Here is a 20691-nt window from a genome sequence, read left to right on the forward strand (position 1 = left end):
AACCACGCATGTTGGGGGCACTGCCTATAATTTTAAATGAAAAAACAATACAGATTGGTGATCAACAGTTTCAAAGAACACCCCACCTACTGAACTTTATTTTCCTAAGACCCACAAAACCGTAAATTATTCGCCTAAATATATGGAAATGTAACGTGAAATATTGCTTTTGACTGATCTGCATAAGAATGCAAGAAGTTGAAGCAATGTGAAATACAAATTCATTATAAAACCTATGTTTAATGTTTAAAAAATATAGCACTGGTTATGGTACTGACATTCAACATAGAAGAGTGAGCAATCGACTCCCGACTTATACATATTACGACGACCCCAGTGAGCTAATAGACCGGATACTACTGCTCATGGCACCAGCTGCCACTGGTAATACAGCTTATTCGAATGAAGTTGTTCCAGTAATTTCTGAGCTTAGAGAGGTATCATCGAATAAGTATAGAGACTGTAGTTCGAGAACTGCACAAACCAGTACGCAAAACTTACGCTCGAAGGTATGTTATGATTAGAGGTTTGGGTGACTTGTGGCACACGGATCTTGTCAACATAAGGGAATATCCACGTGTGAATAACGGATTCAAATATATTTTAATGGTCATTGATACTTATTCTAAATATACCTGGGCATTACCCGTGAAAGCGAAAACAGGGAAGGATGTGGCGCATATGTTTGAGGGACTGCTGTAGATGGGGACGAATCGAAGCTCAGACAACATGCAACCAGGTCACGGTGGCGAGGTTTACAATAGATAATTCAAGACTGTGATGGAGCGGTATGGAATACATCACTACTCGACATTCACCCACCTGAAGGCTAGTATCGTGGAACGTCTGAACAGAACAGTGAATACCCAAATGTCGATGCGATTCAATCTTCGTGGCTCATACAAATGGACCGAGATCCTTCTGCAAATAATTGCACAGTATAATCGAACCAAACATCGCACTATAAAATGAGACTAATCGATGTTCGTGATAATAGACTTCTAGATGTCCTTAGGTTAGTTAGGTTTAAGTAGTTCTAAGTTCTAGGGGACTGATGACCACAGATGTTAAGTCCCGTAGTGCTCAGAACCATTTGAACCATTTGAACCAAATATCACAGAGGCTGACAATAAACTGCATCTGGAAATTAATTGCAAAAACGAAAATGTGGAAATTGAACCTGATGCATACTATGTTGACGACGTTTTAAAACGGTCCAGAAAAGGGAATGAGCTCTGTGCAAACACCAGTACACTTAAATCTGAAATAAGGAGGGTGAATGCATCAATCGACTTTAAGCAGAAACGTTCAATAGGCCCACTACTGGGTGTCACAAAGGAACAGGTTTTGAAGACCGATTCCAGTAAATTTTACAAATCTGATCAGACAATGGATTTTCTCCCTGTCAGTACAATCTATGCCGAGTGTAACATTGCAACGAACTCATATCTCAACGACAGATTGATTCATTCAACTTGCGGATTCTTCCCATTGGTTGGAACAAGGTATAAGATTGTTGAGAGTCCTACCAACGCTATATACCTTCCAGTGATAGTTCAGACATTGGGCTATCTGGAGGTGCGTATTGTGGATCACAATAACCAACTTGTTGACTTTCATGGTGAGGAAATCATTGTGCGACTACATCTAAGATGGGTGTAAGGTATAAAACCAGCGCGCACACTGCACAGCGCAGCACTTCGCAGCAGAACCGCAAGGTGATAAAATGTGCGAACTAAAGAGTTTCTTAAATCAGTAGGCTTGAAACCTCGGCGTCGCTCAATATATCTCACCCAGGGGAATAAGATGAGCTAATCATGCGCCAGGGATATTTCTCGCATAAATCTTATACCTCAACGACATTTAACAAGAACGATGAAATTAGGATTGTCTCCCGGCACCAAGATGCTTTAACTCTTCCATGCGCAAGTTTCATATTTGGATGGATCATTTATGAAAAAGGATGGTAGTAATACAATGGGATCAAAGCTTACACGTAATGCTTTGGCATTTCTGTTCCAGGAAACACGATATAAACTTAATGGAGTATAGCTTGACCGTTCATGTAATGCCAGCATAGCATCGACCCTTGAAACATGTTTCATCATCACCCTCAGATCTGAATGGTTTAGAAAATGCAGGACGGTTCATAAACGAGCCTGTGGGCAGAACAGCAGAAGAGTACCACCGACTTAGTACATGCATACCTCTAAAAGTGCTTATGGGATACTTTGAGGACATGCAGCGAATTATTAAGAATGTTAAAGAGGAGCTTATTCTGGTACAGAGTTCAATGCATGGCAACTCATACATTCAAGGAGTTCAAGAGGAGAATCAGATCATCATTAATTAAATTATATGAAAAATGCCACACACTACTGTGCAGACAAGGAGCGTTTGAAGCTTTTAAAAGTTCTGAGTACCGGTACGTATCTGCCATTAACTTTCCGGTCATGGGAGGTTATGAGTACACGGTGCTACCGACAGCAGGAAGAAAACAATGGGCTATTAAAACCTCTGTGCAGCTGAAAACACCAAGATTCATCATACTTGGGTTTCAGACCAATAGAAGGTGTAATTTAACTAATCTGAGAACTGTAATTTAACTAATGCCAGAGTTTTCTTGAATTCAGAATTCTATCCATATGACAATTTACTGCTACAGTGGGGATCAGAATGTATACAGTCTATCAGTTGACAGGTATGCAAGGTTTTGTGCTTCTTGGTGTTGAAGAGGAAGGATGCCTACTCAGTTCACAGAAATTCAAGGAGCTGGCACTAATCATCGTAACAGACTGTTCTAAGCAGAATGAGATAGTTAAATCAGGACCAATAGATGTAGAAATCGTGTCTGAAGCCTCATCAAATTTCCCAGAACCCACTGAAGCGTATGCTCTAGTTCTGCATGATCGTGTGATTAACTATTGCCTACTTACTGGTGCTGTGCAGCGTGCTGTATAATTGACCAAATGCTATGGCATGCCCAGAGCATTTCACAATCAGAACTTGCAGTGTGAACGTCGTTGCCGACATTCAAAGTTTATATGATGGTGAGTGTAGACAATTCCTATTTAAAGATGTTGCACTCGTAGCATGCACAGAAGATGCTGTTATAACAGACATTATCAGCAAGAATTGCATCCCAAAGGCCTTTCAGGCTGTGAACTGTGCTAAAACATGGAGGGGTGCGAAGAGCTAACACGTTTCTTTCATGGACTCCACTGGAACGATCCAGGCATACTTTCTAAAGAAATGATGACCACTTCGAGCCGGCCTTAGTGGCCGTGCGGTTCTAAGCGCTACTGTCTGGAACCGAGCAACCGCTACGGTCGCAGGTTCGAATCCTGCCTCGGGCATGGATGTGTGTGATGTCCTTAGGTTAGTTTGGTTTAATTAGTTCTAAGTTCTAGGCGACTGATGACCTCAGAAGTTAAGTCGCATAGTGCCCAGAGCCATTTGAACCATTTTTGAACCACTTCGAATTTTCGATCATCCAGAAAGTATCATATACATCAAAGGCGAGAAGGTCACATTGTTGTTGTTGTGGTCTTCAGACGTGAGACTGGTTCGATGCAGCTCTCCATGCTACTCACATGGAGGCAGCGAATCATAACTTTGCATAATCAAGACCTGGAATTCTACGGGTGTCCTGCTAGCCATAAGCTCAAATAGAAGAGGATGTGTGAAAATAGCGTTGTGTCTGCTTATGAAAATGTAAAATTCCTTTTAAGTTGGATTTATGAAAGTAAATGAATTTTTACTTCACATTCTGTATTTGCCTTTTTTCTATCTAGCTCCTACATAGACAATACACTATGTGATCAAAAGTATCCGGACACCTGGCTGAAAATGACTTACCAGTTCGTGGCGCCCTCCATCGGTAATGCTGGATTTCAATATGGTATTGGCCCATCCTAAGCTTTGATGACAGCTTCCACTCTCGCAGGCATAGATTCAATCAGGTGCGAGAAGGCTTCTCGGGGAATGGCAGCCCATTCTTCACGGAGTGCTGCACTGAGGAGCGATATCGATGTCGGTCGGTGAGGCCTGGCATGAAGTCGGCATTCCAGAACATCCCAGAGGTGTTCTATAGGATTCAGGTCAGAAATCTGTGCAGGCCAGTCCATTACAGGGATGTTATTGTCATGTAACCGTTACGCCAAAGGCCTTGCATTATGAACAGTTGCTCGAGCTTGTTGAAAGATACAATCGTCATCCCTGAATTGCTCTTCAACAGTGGGAACCAAGAAAGTGCTTAAAACATCAATGTAGGCCTGTGCTGTGATAGTGCCACGCAAAATGACAGGGGCTGCAAGCCCCCTCGGTGAAAGACACCACCACACCATAACACCACCGCCTCCGAATTTTGCTGTTGGCACTACACATGCTAGCAGATGACGTTCACCGATCACTCGCCATACCCACACCCTGCCATCGGATCGCCACATTGTGTACCGCGCTTCGTCACTCCACTGTTCAGTCGTCCAATGTTTACGCTCCTTATACTAAGCGAGGCGTCATATGTTATTTACCAGCGTGATGTGTGGGTTATGAGCAGCCGCTCGCCCATGAAATCCAGGTTTTCTCACCTCCTGCCTAACTGGCATAGTACTTAGAGTGGATCCTGACGCAGTTTGGAATTCCTGTGTGATCGTCTGGAAAGGTGTCTGCCTATTACACATTACGACCCTCTTCAGGTGTCGGTGATCTCTGTCAGTCAACATACGAGGTCAGCTTGTACGCTTTTGTGCTATACGTGTCTCTTCGCGTTTCCACTTCACTATAACATCGGAAACAGTGACCTAAGGATGTTTAGGAATGTGGAAACCTCGCGTACAGACATATGACGCAAGTGATACCCAATCACCTGACCACTTTCGAAGTCCGTGAGTTCTGTGGAGCTCTCCATTCTGCTCTCTCCCAATGTCTAATGACTACTGAGGTCGCTGATATGGAGTACCTGGCAGTAGGTGGCAGCACAATGCACCTAATATGAAAAAAATATGTTTTTGGGGTGTCCAGATACTTTTGATGATATAGTGTATATAGGTTAGCCCAGAACCTACGTGTATGGCTTTGTTCAAGCACAGAAGATATACTACTGGCCATTAAAATTGCTACACAAAGAAGAAATGCACATGATAAACGGGTATTCATTGGACAAATATATTATACTGGAACTGACATGTGATTACATTTTCACGCGATTTGGGTGCATAGATCCTGAGAAATCAGTACCCAGAACAACCACCTCTGGCCGTAATAACGGCCTTGAAACGCCTGGGCATTGAGCCAAACAGAGCTTGGATGGCGTGTACAGGTACAGCTACCCATGCAGCTTCAACACGACACCACAGTTCATCTAGAGTACTGACTGGTGTATTGTGACGAGCCAGTGTCTCGGCCACCATTGACCAGACGTTTTCAGTTGGTGAGAGATCTGGAGAATGTGCTGGCCAGGGCAGCAGTCGAACATTTTCTGTATCCAGAAAGGCACATACAGGACCTGCAACATGCGGTCGTGCATTATCCTGCTGAAATGTAGGGTTTCGCAGGGATCGAATGAAGGGTAGAGCCACGGGTCGTAACACATCTGAAATGTAACGTCCACTGTTCAAAGTGCCGTCAATGAAAACAAGAAGTGACCAAGACGTGTAACCAATGGCAGCCCATACCATCACGCCAGGTGATACGCCAGTATGGCGATGACGAATACACGCTTCCAATGTGCGTTAACCGCAATGTCGCCAAACACGGATGCGACCGTCATGATGCTGTAAACAGAACCTAGATTCATCCGAAAAAATGACGTTTTGCCATTCGTGCACCCAGGTTCGTCGATGAGTACACCATCGCAGGCGCTCCTGTCTGTGATGTAGCGTCATGGGTAACCGCAGCCATGGTCTCCGAGATGATAGTCCATGCTGCTGCAAACGTCGTCGAACTGTTCGTGCAGATGGTTGTTTTCTTGCAAACGTCCGTATCTGTTGACTCAGGGATCGAGACGTGGCTGCACGATCCGTTACAGTCATGCGGATAAGATGCCTGTCATCTCGACTGCTAGTGATACGAGGCCGTTGGGATCCTGCACGGCGTTCTGTATTACCCTCCTGAACGCACCGATTCCATATTCCGCTAACAGTCATTGGATCTCGACCAACGCGAGCAGCAATGTCACGATCATCGCGCAATGTCACCGCAATCGCGATAGGCTACAATCCGACTTTTATCAAAGTCGGAAACGTGATGGTACGCATTTCTCCTCCTTACTCGAGGCATCACAACAACATTTCACCAGGAAACACCGGTTAACTGCTGTTTGTATATGAGGAATCGGTTGAAAACTTTTCTCATGTCAGCACATTGTAGGTGTCGCCACCGGCGCCAATCTTGTGTGAATGCTCTGAAAAGCTAATCATTTGCATATCACAGCATCTTCTTCCTGTCGGTTAAATTTCTCGTCTGTAGCTTGTCATCTTCTTGGTGTAGCAATTTTAATATCCAGTAGTGTATAATGTCAGCCATGTTTGCTATATGTCTTTGGAAGCAGGCACGATCACGCGTCGCTTGTTCCCAAAACCCAATATGTGCAGTGCGATAGGTGAATTATCATGCAGTCATTACAAATATTTCGTTTTCCTCAATCTTAAACGTGACCTCCTTCATGCTTTAAATTTACGTCTTGGACGGTCTTTATACAAATTTGTAAGCGTAAGTTTTTGTGAATTAACCAATTAGACATTTGGCAACAAATGACAATTTTTTTATTCAGACATAAATATTCACAATAGTAATACAGCTTTACATTCACAAATCTTGATTTTACATTACACGAAGTAAAACTGCTTTTAAATTCACACTTCTTGTTATTGTTTGAAATTTTTTTATTCGCTGTTCTTGGTTTTAAGAACAAGGTTGAAAAATTTTTTACTTTTCATAGCAGAACTGTTTGTAGCTATTGCAGGGGTACAGTTTCTCTTACGGTAATGAAATGAAATGTCGTGTGGCTAGGGCCTCCCGTCGGGTAGACCGTTCGCATGGTGCAAGTCTTTCGATTTGGCGCCACTTCGGTGACTTGCGTGTCGATGGTGATGAAATGGTGATGATTAGGACAACACAACACCCAGTCCCTGAGCGGAGAAAATCGCCGACCCAGCCGGGAATCGGACCCGGGCCCTTAGGATTGACAGTTTGTCGCGCTGACCACTCAGCTACCGGGGGCGGACGTTTCTCTTACGGTAATACTATTACTAGTGAAATTCCACCCAAACAGAATATTTAATTTATACTTGAACTGGGTGGCTCATCCCAAACAGCTGCACTAAAATTAACTGTGTGTAACTCGCAATTAAAACTAATATGACTTTGGACAGCTAACGGTAGATGAAACTTAAAAACTAACCCTATTTAAACATGCACTCACACAATAAGAAGCACACACGAAGTGTAAAAGAAGGAAATGCGGTAAACTCTTACATCTACACTCAAAAATGGCTCTGAGCACTATGGGACTTAACTTCTAAGGTCATCAGTCCCCTAGAACTTAGAACTACTTACACCTAACTAACCTAAGGATATCACACACATCTATGCCTATGGCAGGATTCGAACCTGCGACCGTAGTGGTCGCGCGGTTCCAGACTGTAGCGCCTAGAACCGCAGGCCACCCCGGCTGGCATCTACACTCAAACACACTCACAAGCATACACATGGACACACATAAGCACCCACACGTGCAGGCACACCATACATCACACATACGATATTTACAGTATGGTAAAAGAGCCATACTATTCGGTACAAGCTGTCACTCAGCCAGTCACTCACTCTCTCTCTCTCTCTCACTCACACCATCATTATCCCCCACCCCCATCCCCCCTCCCTCGCACTTCAAGTAAGTTGTGTGAATGTGGGAGGATTCGATCCCATCATCACAAATGGCTCTTTTATCATCAGGAGGTGACAAGATAATCTGACTTTAGATTGCATCACGGTGTACACTTCATGGCCTCACGATAGAATACCAGTTTGCTGTATCAAATGAGGAGGTTGCGGTGGAGCATCGTGAACAGCACCATACAGGCAAGTATTTTTCGACTATGAGGACATGTGATGCCGCATGTTGCATTCCCTTAGCCCACCACTGGATGGCTCCATCTGTTGTATGATTTGTGTACATTTTTGATCTATGTATCGAATTCATTACTGTGACACCTAATTACTTAATATGGATCGCAGTTCTTCCCCCACTAGATGAAGCTATCTGTATACTCATTCAGCCAGGGGGACTTATTGAAGGAGATAGCCTGGGTGATTCTAACTAGCTCCATCGCTAAGCCGAGACACTTGTGGAAATTATGATAACGAATTACATACCTGTGCTTGTGTCCAACGGTAGTCACCAGTTTAGGGTGTTCTGTACATAACGGCAAGTCACTTATCATTTGACATAAATTAACAGGGTGTATGAGGTCTGCCTCCACCACATACCCGACATCAGAATCAGCTGCCAGAGCCAATATTTTTCCACTTAATCCCTCTAATTCTTTTTCGGACGCCCATCGAAACCCACCAACTGGCAGTGGCTCCATCATGGCATGCCTATATAAGTTATTCACATCCAAAAATAGAATATAACGTGAATTGAGAGATGCATTGAACTCCAGACCCAAATGTGGATTATTTGCCTTGGCATATCTATGGACACAGTGGCAAAGTCCTCCATGGATCCCGCACTCAAAGAAAAGAAGTGTCAGCTTCAGTCCAAAATTCGATGCTGTGCCTCGTTTTCTTGAGTTTTATGTCCGAGGACAATGCAGGTGCTGTGTAATTAACGGCAGGGTCCAGAGCGTACGTGGCCATGCATACACTCCAGGTGAGGAGATGCGCCTACATAAAACGTTGAGGTGCTTGCATAAAACATTGCGTGTCAAGATAGCAAAGTGTATTTCGTTTTTTTAAAAAAAGGTTCAATTGTGTGTGAAATCTTATGGGATTTAACTGCTAAGGTCATCTGTCCCTAAGCTTACACACTACTTAACCTAAATTATCCTACGACAAACGCACACACCCATGCCAGAGAGAGGACTCGAACCTCCGCCGGGGCCAGCCGCACAGTCCATGACAGCAGCGCCTTAGACTGCTCGGCGAAACCCACGCGGCAAGTGTAATTAATGGCGCCATTCGTTTGGAGAATGAAATGTATTTTCTCTACACTTTCAGGCAGGACACTGACCTGATTTTTCTCCCAGCTGAAATTAACCAGTCCCTCAACAAGAAAGTAAGTGTCATGCTCACTTATATTATGGAAGAAGAAGGATGTGTGACTTGGTAACTGATACTTCAAATTGCATGCATTTTGAGCTGCACCACAGAACTTCCTTGTAAGATTACAGTGGTCCCTGTGGAGAGTTTCAGCTTTTCTATCTAACGGCAGCCCACAAATATGACAGTTAACCGCATCACTGTATAATTTTTTATCATCCTCCAATTTGATCATGAGGATGTTGGTGCTGTAATGTCTGTCAACATCCCATGAGAATTTTTCAAGCTTAGTGAGTAGTCAACCCACAGGATTATCCCCGACATAAAATTCATAGTGGTGAAGACTTTAATCAAATGGACATGCAAGTTGAGACATTGCCTCATATCGTATGTGTTTTTGCATGCAGGTGGTATGTGAGGCTAAGGGGTTCCATTCACAGCAGGTGAGAGGGGCAAGGAGACATTTGAAGTCTCGTACAACAGACAGACATCATTCCTGGTGGTGAGCATTCTTGAATCTAATGAACTTGTTTTCTTCTGTAGCATTGCAGCACGTACCGATTCTTGGGATTCACAGCCTGTCAGACATCTTTTTAAATACTTTTGTTCCAAAAGGTATCTAGACACCTGCACCAAGTGTGCTGCTTACACTTGTGTTTATTGAGTTGGGCGTTAAGAAGGTGAGACATGTCTTTGATTCAAACATAAATCTGACTATCACCTCCAGAGAAGAGCAGCATGTTTAGATGAAGATCATGCCCACTGGCATATTTCAAAAAATGGAGTGGTCCAACTACAGTATGCTTGTCCTGCTCATCTGGTGTGTTTCTCTTCTTCTTCAGGCCATACACATGAACTGATATTCTGGGATTTTTTGTATCAAATTTTGCTAGGGCCTGAATCTTTACAGGGAACTCAATACCATCAAAGTTGTATCATCCACCAATGTTAAGACCACTTCCGTCTCGAAATGTGTGCTGCAGATCTTCTGTGTAATTTCTTTTGCAAGCCAGGATTGACCATGCAAAATAAGTGTTATCCTTTTCATTTTGAATGTTAATACAAGCCTGCTTGTTCTTAATATTCTCAGGGACTTTGATATAACTGGATCGTCCATTTAACGGATCATAGACATGAATATGGTTGTTGAAGTGTGGTATTTGGGTGAGAACTGTAGCTGACCTTCTTACTGCCATCGCAGAAAACTGCGCCATTATAGCACCCAAGGTGGATTCGCAATACCACTTGGCAACTGATGTACTTGGAGATATAACGCCATTATCACCTTAGATGCAGTGCAGGCTTTTCTCATCAGCAGCACCCTTCTGTTTGGGGGTGGGAGGTGTGTCAGCTCGCTGCAGAGTACTGCACTGCATTAAAGGCATTATATCGCGGGTAATGTAGGGGTTTGAGGAGCTCTGCTTCCAGAAATGGAAGGCACGCTTCTGGAAACCTGACTGGGTCATGATACCCCCACCCGTAAAGGAGATAGTCCCTTCAAAGGCCGTAGCAACTGCCGAGTGTTCTAGAGGGTTCATGATGCCACTAATCTGATGTCCTTCACTATTAGGAGGGGTACAGAACCACCGCTAGCCACAGGTTCATTATCATTAGTACTACAACTAGGAGACAAGAGCATCCACCCAGTGGAGGAGGACGCTGGGGAGGAGGCACCATCAGGGGGGAGGGGTATGCACCGAGTCACACATACCTTTTGTCGCTGATGAGGGTGAATAGTCGGAGCTCGAGTAGAAGGATGTGGCAACAGTGAGCTCCTGTGGGAGCAGCCAGGCTGTGGAGAGGGCGCTAAGCTGCTGCATGTTGGAGCCTTCACCATCGCCAGTCTGGGAGGGTGGGAGATCGTTGCTCTGACTGAACCACCCATGGACGGCAGACGGTATGCAGTGGTTTGGAAGTCGGCACTGCAGCAGCCGTGGCCGCCTCTCGCATGGCAATGAGCGGCGCTCTGCACATAGGTGCACGTCGCTTGGGTGAGTATGTGATGCCTGGCCCCACAACCACTGTTCTAGGTGCACATGCCACTGGAAGCTGTCGTCGTGGCGGTGTTGGTGACACCTCTGTAACATATGAATAATGGAAAAAATGAAATACATTGCTCAAGATTTTTTAAATGAATGCTGAAAACAAATAACAACAATTAAGTACATCAACATTCCTGAATAATAATTATATGCTGTGACGATGACAGTCACATTATAATCACCACTTACACTCTGAATCCCAGGATTGAGCAGTTCTGTCGATCTTTTTGCTAGTTCTCCCATCCACTCACATATCTCGACTTCCTCTTCCAGAAGGGGGAGATCAGACTGCCTTCCCCAGCAGCCACCGTCTCACGCTCCGACTCCGGTATTTCACACTTGCTGGAATTGTGAATCCACCGATCCATCTCGTGGAAGTCGTCTACAAGATATTGATTATAAGAAACAACAGTAACAACAAAAGAATTTGTTCTGAATTTGCCAACAGCGACATTCTTATTATACATAACTACGAAAAAATAAATAAAAAGTTCATACCAGATGCAAGTGATGACTCCTGGTCATCATCTCAATGCATACGCCTACTAGAATCTCATTCTCCACTTGATCTACAGCAACATCTACAACAATGAATAATATATGGCTCACCTAACTGTATAAGATGAAAAAAAGTCTAACGACAATATACGAGTATTACAACTGTACTCACGTTCTTGCTGCATTTTGGCCTCCAGCAGCAGCTTAACGTCCGCCAGATGCTGCTCTAATGCTTCAAAAGCTAGATCAGAAATTTTATAAACACTTGTTACGATCTGAATACATCGGGATGTGTTTTCTGAACATGTCAACTATCACACAGAATTTGAATGTACTTGCATAGTGGTAGCACAAGCTCTTCCGCTTGCTGGCGACTTTCAGCTTCCAGCTGCTTCTATTCTAATGCTAGAACAATAGTGGAAATATAATAAGCACTGTTACTGTGGTGTCACCGCCAGACACCACACTTGCTAGGTGGTAGTTTAAATCGGCCGCAGTCCATTTAGTACATGTCGGACCCGCGCGTCGCCACTGTGTGATCGCAGACCTAGCGCCACCACAAGGCAGGTCTTGATATACGAACAAGCACTCGCCCCAGTTGTACGACGACATTGCTAGCGACAATACGGACGAAGCCTTCCTCTCATTTGCCGAGAGACAGTTAGAATAGCCTTCTGCTAAGTCCACGGCTACGACCTAGCAAGACGCCAATTGTAACAGTGCATGTATCTTACGAGTCGCATTTGTATAGTCAAGAGAGATGTATCACAAGGATCATTAAAGTTAAGTATAAAGCAGCTACGTACTTTTCTTGCTACCATTCAATAGTTATCCTGTTCCAGACTTGACGCCCGTCGGCGTGTGTGTACGCGTGCCTTTCTTTCGGCAACTACAGTGTGGCGTAACAGTCTTGTTACGTCACTACAGTTACGAGCCCCAAGTCTGGCACACTGCTGGCTGACCGTTTCATATTGCAGGAATCACACAGACGCAACTTAGCACTGTCAAAGACTGATGATGATTATGGTTGGGGTTGGGCTTTATATACCTTGAAAATGCATCCTCCATTTTGCAGAGGACCAATAGCAACTCAGAATGTCGTACTAGTAACTTGCCTTCTTGTTTCTTCAAGCAGGCTTGGTGCAGGTAACTGCTGTGGAGGACAAAAACGATTCTGTGAAAGAGATAGAAGCCCCTTCTGAAAACGTCTTTTGTTTTTCAGCAAGTGGATGGAAAATTGTACACATCTGCTATCTTTAGAAAAATCCCCCATTGTTCATTCAGAGACAGTCTGATAGCCTGGCACGGCCAATGCCAGCTGCATTCCTCGAAGTATATGTCCTTGTTTTTCGTTAGGACAGAGCTGTGGCGGAAGACGCTAAGCTTCGAAAACAAATCTATTGTTTTGGAAGATGCCTGCAAAGTGAGCCTTGAGAAGGGGATTGTACATTACAATCCTCTGCCGATTTAGAACTGCTGGCTGCGGCTCCCTGTGGCGTGGTCATCATGCAGATTGCCAGACACCGAACCAAGCGCCGTATGTGGTGGTGCGAGTTGTGTCATCTAAGGCCACCTGAGAGTTACAAGCAGGCGCGGCGCAGCGCCCTTTCGTCTCAAGTCTCCCCAGCAGGCCAGGAGTTGGGAGTAGGCAAGGCAGCTGGTGCAGCTGTCATGAGTGCGGCCCAGCGGAGGATGGACCGTTTCCCCAAGGTTATGTGAGGGGGCTGCTGCCTTATGCGTGGTGGAGAGGGGAGGGTGGCATGTGTGGCGTGGAGCCAGGCACACCAGTATTGTACAGCAGCAGTCTGCAGAGTGTCTTAATGATTTTGCGATCACATTATATGAAGCGATCAGAAGTTAAACAAGCGTATCCTTGTCCTACGAAATGCATATTATGTTCTTCTCAGAACATAATTCACTGATTGCCCGTCCTTTGTTTTTTTTTCGATTTCAACCACTTGTTCCCATGTTATAAACAATTTTGATTAATATTACACCTTCTGAAGTGACAATTGAATTGTACATCGAAAATTCGGAATTGCCACCAAAATTAGAAATTCCGCCGATCGGATAGGTGGGGGAGAGGGAGGGGGAGTGATGGGAAACGTGAAGGTGTGTGGGGACCCAAGTACAGACTGAGAAAATCAATGACGTTGTCTGGCGGTGGGAGTGGGTATGGTTGGGGGTGGGTATGGTTCGGGGTAATTAATTGATCAATTTAATTCATTTGCATATCAATTTGAAATCAATATTAGAGTGGTCCAGTACCCTACTACTAGAGGTTTCCATTCCTCCACCAGCGTGGTCGAAAGCTGATGGTTGGTCATTGGTGCATATGGATGAGCTGCAGTACATCTCCCCCATGCATCCCACACATTCTCAATGGAAACAAGAAAGCCAGTGCGTTTTCCAAATATCAACACATGGTACACTTACTGATCAACGTTATTTTGACACTGTACTGCTTCCCCATGTGTGTCTTTTCGACGGGGGGGGGGGGGGGGGGGGAGAGGAGCAATCGGCCCGCCGGACTTCATTTTGGTGAATGACAATGCGCGATTGCATTGTACAGCGCTGATAGAGGAGCTTTTGGAATGAGAGGATATATCATGTGTGGACTGGACTACCCTTTGCCCTGACTTAAGTGCCACCGAGCACGTGCACATTGCATTTGGAAGATGGTTACAGCACATCTACATACACTAACGACCATCCAGCAGTTGTGAAAAGCGCTGGTGGACGAACGGAAGACCATACCACAAGAACTCCATACCAACTTTGTGGCCAGGAAGGGAGCACATTGCAGTGCATGCATTGCCATCTGTGGTGATCACACATCCTATTCCGAATAATGTCCCGCTTTTAGTAATGTCCTGGGGACCGTTGTGAATTGCAGTAACTTCAGTGCAATTGTTATCTTTGAATGAAAGTGTCATTACTGCTCGTTCCTTGTGTACTTCTTTTGGTTACCTTCTGTACGATATTATACTGTACTGTAGTTTTTTTTGTGCATAATTCGAGTTTCATTGACCTATGTTACTTTGCAGTGAGACATCACACTATAGTTACGTGCGTGTGTGTGTGTGTGTGTGTGTGTGTGTGTGTGTGTGTGTGTGTGTGTGTGTGTGTGTGTGTGTGTGTGAAGTTGTAAGCAAAAATCACTATATATTTGGTTAGGACTGTTAGTTCGTTATCACAAAGTACACGGTATGGGATACTGTATCATCTATGTAGTTTTGACCCTAATTGTTCGAAACACCCAGTATACAAACTCACGTTTCTGCAGTGTACTAGTGCTGTATCGCTAGATCTGGATGTGGCTGGTTTGAATCATGATTTCAGGAGAACTTTTCATCCACAGAATGCGCCCGGCATGTACCAGAGAGGAGGTGGCATAGTATGTTATATCAGAAGTCTGTGTGATTGACCCAGGTTAAATCCTATCCTCGTGCGCTTTCACCCATAAAATGATTGTACACGTTAATGTGAACCCTTGTCTATACGCCGGATGAAGCGCTGAAATCAGCCGCTCACTTAGATTTATATTGGCACCTTTTTTATCTGATCCTCATTAGTATCTCCATTTCACCCATATCGGTTTTATTCTTAAAGTAACGGTACTGTATTTGATACTTTGGACGCGGTAGTGGCGACAATCTGCAAACAGAATCATTAAATTTAAGTTCACTCAGCCGTCATACACAGATACAGGAAAGATGTCAATTAATGAGTTGACATTGAGCTATACAGTACTGTGTTGCCCCATTTGTTGCGAGTGTAAAATTCAGAAAAAGATGGTACAGTTCACGCACAAAGAGCCAGATGCAGGATGGATAAAGGAGAATTTTTGAAAGATATTGCTGCCGAATTTAGTGTTGTCGCATTTGAAAAGATTGCGTGATGCTCTGACATATGTGTTACAGACATAAATTACTCTGCAAAATGATAATGACAGTAGCTATGGTGTGATATCTGATGACGAAATTGTCATTTGTTCCGCTGTAGACAATGACGATAATGATGATGGATTATGTGGTGTCACCGCCAGACACCACACTTGCTAGATGGTAGCCTTTAAATCGGCCGCGGTCCGTTAGTATACGTCGGACCCGCGTGTCGCCACTTTTCAGTGATTGCACATCGAGCGCCGCCACACGGCAGGTCTAGTCTAGAGAGACTCCCTAGCACTCGCCCCAGTTGTACAGCGGACTTTGCTAGCGATGGTTCACTGCCTACATAGCTCTCATTTGCAGAGACGATAGTTTAGCATAGCCTTCAGCTACATTATTTGCTACGACCTAGCTAGGCGCCATATTCAGTAATTAGAATGAATTCTGAACATACAATATTGTGAATCATCTACCGTCAAGAGCGACGTTCATCACTAATGGATTAAAGTTAAGTATCAAACTAATTATGTCCGCTTTCTGAATTCCCATTCCTTGTCATGTTCCAGACCTCACGTCAGTATAGTTCTTCCCTCTTCACGCCAGCCTGCGTGAGCTAAAACGCGTGCATTTCGGCCTCCAATCGTAACACGGTGTTGGCTCTTCTGCCACCACAACAGATTAACTGCTGTAATTGGTGCTCAGTCTGAAGATATTATGACACAAACAAAAGCAACAATGCACCTGGACAAAATGATGGTGTACTTGGGACGCCAAGCGGAAACATCTTCGGCCGAACTGTACTGTAACAGCACTCTGTCAAGACGGCTGCTGCACTTAATGTGCGTCGAAAGCAGTAGTTAGTAGTTCCCAACCTTGGGGGGGGGGGGGGGGGAGGGGGGTGTTAGAGATTTATAGAGTGGCGTGGTCAGAATTTGTATTTCGGCTTTCAAATCCTAGGAAACATTACGGTTTTGTATTACTCTACAATTGTTACTAAAGCATGGATTGCAGGCTATTGGCAGAGTTTGTCAAAAGAAGCAAAATGTTGTAAATAAATAAAATAAATAAACGTAGAGGGTGAGTGGAGGCATAAGATATTCTGGTGTTGTAAAGGACGTCAGCAGGCAGGAAACGTCGGTAACCACTGCTGTTACAGACTTCCTTTGTCGTGAGAACAAGACAGTGACAAACACTTACTAGGGATTGAAGAAGGTGTATGGGGATGACGCTGTTGTTCACAGTACAGTCAGTCGTAAGGAAAGCAGATTATCTGGTAAAAGTGGGTACACCAGTATTCAGGGCCTCCAGCACAGCTGCAGACTGAGCACTGCGCAGACTCCTGACGGTGTGCAGCGTATTCACAATCTGATTTTGGGTGGCAAACACGTGACTGTGAACGAACTGTTAATCCGAGTGGGAATAGGAATGCGATGGAAATCTATTGGGAGATCATATGGGCCAAGTGCTTTCTTGGTTGCCCCTTACTGGAGAGCGTCGGCGACGTCCTTTTCTGAAGATGGCGCCTGTGAGGGCCGCCGCTGCTTCTCTATCGATGGTCCAAATCAGTAAATGGAAGACTTAGTCCATCTCTGGAGCGCTGTGGTCTTCTGTGACAGAACTGCCGGTAATGGTCCAAGAATGCATTGGTGATGTTCTTTAGAGCTGTCAGGTGCCGGCCATTCAGCACGGGGATTCATGCTCTTTGATACGTGTTGCATTCATAGATAATGTGTTGTGTGCCCGGCGATTGATTCCCGTTAGGTCCTGATTATGTGTTCGCACAAGTATGTATTTGTATGTATCTTGGCTTGCAATCACCGAACCTCAGTCTAAGCTCAAATTGAGACGCACGTGAGTCGACACGAAACTACAGCGCGACGAGCACGTTGTGCACACGTCGCGCTGGTCCTGCACATATTGCGACGCGTACACATACTCCGCACGCCCCGATTGGCGACGCTCTGCGCTGACCGAGACGAAGCGCGCACCCCGTAATCTTGTACAGAAACTGTTCGGTGAAAATATTTGATTTTTGCCTTACTTGCAGCGTTATATATCAGCTTCCTGGCGAAGTACCCGTCATCTCGCTAATGGTCATACTTACTGTGACGTACACATTTTAGTAAGAGACTACGCAAAATTCAAAAAGTTTGCAGTGAAAAATAGGGGTCGCTATGATTTTGCGTTGGTACGTAATACACCATATGTTACTGCGTGTGAAATTTAGCTAACATATTGAATTTTTCTTTAGACTTGGGAAGAGTTCTCTGTCTGTCTCCGATCTTGAGCAAATGGACCCTATGTAGCGCGTTGCCTCCCGATCTCACGCCCGCGATAGTGAAATATTTACAACATCCCTCGTATCTCGTAAACCGCTTGAGACATCGAAAAGAGATTTTGGCGAATGGTGGCACACAAGGAGGAGAGTACTTTGCTACTTCGTAAACATACTGAACTTTCGTATCTATTACGACATATCAGAAGTTATACTTATTATTTAATTTTTTAATGCCAGTGACTGTAACTCTTTAAGAGTTGTCGACAGCTAGTGAAACGAAGTTTCCTAGTATGAAAATAAACATGAAATTTTTTCTCTTATGTTAACACAAACCGACGTAATGAGGTTTTTCGTATGCTATTGAGCTCTCTGGCCGAAAATTACTTGTTTAATGAGACACTGTTTCAGAATTCTGTAACAATAGCTGTTGCAAAAATGAGTTTGTGCAAATTATGCTGTGTTTTGACAAAATAAGTACAGTTACAGATGTCAGTAAGAGAAATGTGTCCATTATTCATAAATGGTGATGCTTCTTCGATTGAGAAAAGGTTAACAATTAACACAAAAACAAATCGCCAAGTCTGCTGGAATTTTGGTTGAATCCCATAACCCATCGTATTTTTAACACTGAGCGACTGGAATGGAAACTTACAAAAGGATTTTATTCCTTTTCTTCATCTGAACAATGTTAAAATAATGACGAACGTACCCTTCAGGTGGAATGACATGCGCTTGCCAGATGCTGGTTATTCACCTATGTCTTGCCAAACTGACAATGTGTGATTCGCGAATAAAATAGTTGTTATTGAGAAAAGTAAACAATTGATACGTGGCACAACACAATGGTCAGTGTATTGTCAGCAGATAAAAATATGCGCGCGACAGGAATAGGGAAGCTAGCCAAGTGTGTTTTGCGAGAAGAAGAGTTCAAGTCGTTTGAAAAACATTGTCATGAAAGTAGATCTGCCTTCGTCAGCAATACATTTCAAGTAATTAAATATATCTGGTAAGCACATTCTTTCAGGATTTTCATGCTTTCAGAATAATACCGACCACTACTTCATTTGTGTAATCTGTTGTATAATTAGTTTATTAATGCTGATAGTGTATATGCAAGCACTTAATCGCTTTTCTCGTCATGACGAGCTGATAAATAAATGTCGTGTGACTAGGGCCTCCCGTCAGGTAGACCGTTCGCAGGATGCAAGTCTTTCGATTTGACGCCACTTCGGCGACTTGCGCGTCGATGGGGATGAAAAGATGATAATTAGGACAACACAACACCCAGTCCCTGAGCTCTCAGAAAATCTCTGACCCAGCCGGGAATCGAACCCGGGCCTTTAGGGCTGACATTCTGTCGCGCTGACCACTCAGCTATTGAGGGCGGACTGACGAGCCGATTAAAACATCGATATTCGTGAGGGCTTCTCGACTGTTTCTAGCTTGCAGCGGAAATATGATGTCCACATGTACGTGGTATAATGTTCTTATTCTATCCATATCCAAATAATGACAGTGAAACTTATGTACTTCATATCTCGGATGCTTTTTACCAGGAGCACAAAGGGGCCATGCCTGTGTAAATTAAGCCTTTTCGACTTTTTGTAACAGATCGTAGAGATACGTCAGCATAACAGACAGCAAGTACGTAACCTTGTCATACTTTCCTTCCTTTCTTCTAGATCACATGATTTTATAATTTTCCTTACTTCCTTATTCGCTCTGTCCCTTCTTACGACCTGCAAAGGTTGTGGAGGCAGAAGATATAATTCCAGTGGCTAATGGCTCACGAATTATTGAACTTGCATCGTTCTTGACAAAAGAATAAACAAAACGAAGTATTAGATATATGTAACTAAAAACTGTTATGTACTAACCGCAGTGCGCATATGGCAGGACTGCCTTCCCGCACCCCGCCACACTCCTCCCGTAGTGCTCGCCTGACGCGCAGCGCGAGAAACTGTGCGACAATCACCACGCCGCGCAACCTGGCGAAGGCGCGTGTCGCGTCCCAGTCGCGTCGCGCCGCAATTTGCGCGTTCGCATTTGAACCTGTGAAGTTATAAAAAAGCGCGCTGCGCTGCGCCACGCCACACGCGCTATACGCGTCTCAATTTGCGCCTAGCCTCAGCCTGATGTCCTGGAGACAGCGCTGAGTTAATATCTCACATAGTAGCGTTAAACGATATTCCATAGTGTGCTTTTTGCCAACTCATTAAAGTGCATCACTGCGTGCTGCAGAGCAGGTTTTATGCAATCGAGCCACTAACAGATTGAGGAAGGAAACGTCCAGTGCCGCCTGTCACAGTTCGCCCACGTGTCCACTAACTTCTGCCAACACTCCAGATCCTCAGAAGTGCGACATTCATCTTCCATGAGCTCCTACTTCTCCACACTCCACTCTTTGTCTTGAAAGGGAGATGGTGGAGGTTGGCATCATGACCAGTAAAGGCTGTCGGCCATATCTCAGCATCAAGGATCTCTGCTGTAAGTTCTTGAGAGACATAGACCTCGTCAAAGTGCATAGTTTTACTGTGACATTCAACACGTCAGACTACTTCACCAGGTATTGATGGGGTGAAGGTTTTGCCCAAGCCGTTGCACCTCCTGGCACTTACTAAAATGCAGCATTTGATCGTTCAGTGATAGGACACAACTGAAGTTACCCTAGTGTAAAATGATCATATCATCCCTCGAATGAGGGTGCAACCTCCTCTGT

The 20691-nt window shown here is 44.4% G+C and overlaps 1 protein-coding gene across 1 annotated transcript in view; it reads left to right on the top strand.

The window, feature by feature from the left end:
- LOC124797825 (hepatocyte nuclear factor 4-gamma) overlaps positions 1–20691 on the top strand; it is a 652273-nt gene that overhangs the window by 15803 nt on the left and 615779 nt on the right. The window lies entirely within an intron of this gene.

The sequence above is a fragment of the Schistocerca piceifrons genome, chromosome 5, assembly GCF_021461385.2.
Source record: "Schistocerca piceifrons isolate TAMUIC-IGC-003096 chromosome 5, iqSchPice1.1, whole genome shotgun sequence".
Taxonomy (NCBI): Eukaryota; Metazoa; Arthropoda; class Insecta; order Orthoptera; family Acrididae; genus Schistocerca; species Schistocerca piceifrons.